The following is a 2,479-nucleotide window of genomic DNA, read 5'->3' as shown; positions in this document are numbered from 1 at the left end:
TAGGCCATCAAAGCTGATGCAATGCAGTCACTCCAAGAGCAGCTCTTGCTTCTCAAGGATTACTCTGCTGTCCTCCCTTTGAGATGCAGGATGAATACTTGGTCTTCCAAAAGCCCCCCAAATCTGCAGAATCATAGAATCATAGAATCGTATGAGTTAAAAGGCACTTTTAAAAGTCATCAAGGTCAACTCTGCAGTGAACAGAGACACTTACAGTTAGATCAGGTACTCAGAGCCCCATCCAGCCTGGTCTTGAATGTCTCCAGGGTTGGGGCATTCACCACCTCTCTGCACAACCTGTTCCAGTGCTTTTCTATTTACTTTAGTTCTCATCGCATTTGATTCTCCTTCTCTACTGCAGCTTTCTCCATCTCCGTCCATCTAGTTCATAAAAACATAAAACCAACAACATCAATACTAATATGAAGAAAAAGGACACATGAGAGTTGCTTAGTGGTCAGCGGTGCCCTGCTGTCAAAGTGTGTCAGCAATGGACCCAAGACTAGCTAGGATTTTCATCCACATGGGCTATTTAACACTTACATCACTGGAATTATGGTGATAGAAATAGACTCGATGCCAGCTCTACCAACCAAATCCTCTTAACCTTTTGTAGGTATAATTCAACTCCTTCAGCTTTTGTTCATATTTCTTTATATCTCTTAGATCTATATGATGCTCTGCGTGCTGGGTGTTTTGGGAGTACTAGGAAACGGGCCAACAGACAAACCAAAAATAGATATAAACAGCTTCAGGTCATTTCTGTTTGGCACTGGTGAGGCCACAGCTTGAGTACTGTGTTCAGTTTTGGGTCCCTCAGTGCAGGAAAGACATTGAGGCCCTGGAACAAGTCCAGAGAAAGACAATGAAGCTATGAAGGTTTTGGAGCACAGGTCTTATGGGGAGTGACTATGGGAACTGGGATTGTTCAGTCTGGAGAAGAGGAGGCTCAGGAGAGACCTCATCACTCTTTACAGTGACCTGAAAGGAGGTTGTGGCGAGGTGGGAGTTGGCCTTTTCTCTCAGGTAACAGAGATAGGATGAGAGATAATGGCCCTGAGCTGTTTCAGAGGAGGTTCAGATTGGGTATTAGGAAGAATTTCTTCTCAGAACGAGCAGTGAAGCATTGGCACAGGCTGCCCAGGGAGGTGGTGGAATTACTGTCCTTAGAAGTGTTCAGGAACTGTGCAGATGTGGTGCTAAGGGAACGTGGTTAGTGGGCACAGTAGGTTGGATTGATGGTTTGACTAAATGATCTCATAGGTCTTTTCCAACCTTAATGATTCTACAACTCTATGATCTGCAGAGGTCAGGAGAGGGTGTCAAGCATGGCCACTGTATTTACCCAAGAGGTATTGGTGAGTGGTGGCTAATATGAGGGGCAGAAGACCACTAATCTCTTCCTTTTCCTATCCCTCATTACATCTGTGCTTGTGATATAAACTTGCATGATATATACTGTGATACATCTAGGCTGTGATATAAACTTGCATTCACAGACAGAGCCCTGCCAGACAGGCCTGCAGCACCTCATACACAGCAGCATAAGGAATCACCATGCTTTCCTTGCTAAAGCTTGGGAGCTGAACCCTCTTCCTCCTCTCACTCTGCTTGGCATCATTTGCAGAGGAGTCTACATTCTCCAGAACGACTGGGTTCTGAGGCAGATTTCCCCTATGTTCTGGTTTCTGCTCATTGTGAGCAGTAGCTCTTGCCACCAGTTGAACCCCAGCTGAAGGACACTGCCCATACAAGAGGCTGCAACAAACCTGCTGTGCAGGGAGAGCTGGGTCCCCATGTCGTCCCCATGTCCTGCAGGCTGCAACAAGAGGCTCAGCCCTTCTTTCTCCACTGACCAATTTTCTGAGCACATTTGTGCTTCCCTCATTGTTCTCCCTCAAGTGACAGCATGACAACCTCCGGGCACTGAGGTCCTGCAGCACTCCACAAACTTTCCCAGCAGCTGGATGAAATAGCTCTGCTTGCAAAGCCACTTTCCAGTAAGCATGCAGTGCATGGCAGGAATAGAAACACCATACAGAGTCCCACTTAAGCCAGAGATACAGATGTACCCTTTAGGGTTGTTTTTTTTTTTTTTTTTTTTTAGTGGCATCTATTCTTTGCTCTGTTGAGTTTTCCAGGCGATGGCTGCCAGCCATACTAAAATAATTGTGTGACTTTGCAAAAACAATTCATTTTTCACTGCTTCCCCAGCACTGCCAGCTTTCTGTGGCTTTTTAGCAAATGTCGTGCTCTTTGGTCATTTGCCTAGACTTACATGGGATTAACCACAGAAGCTCAGCCTTCACCAAAGAACACATCCTTCGCCCAGAAGTTGGAGGAGGTGATCCGGATCCCCAAGCCCAGGGTGCCCAGCTCACATCCCACAAGGTGTAGCCCACCAGCACGCCCTGCATCAGGTTGCAGCCCTGCTAATGGCACTGAACAACAATTTTCATTGTCGTGGTCTGCGGGACTC

Source organism: Phasianus colchicus, chromosome 1, assembly GCF_987193195.1.
Source record: "Phasianus colchicus chromosome 1, bPhaCol1.hap1.1, whole genome shotgun sequence".
NCBI lineage: Eukaryota > Metazoa > Chordata > Aves > Galliformes > Phasianidae > Phasianus > Phasianus colchicus.
Note: the sequence above shows the minus strand (reverse complement) of the source record.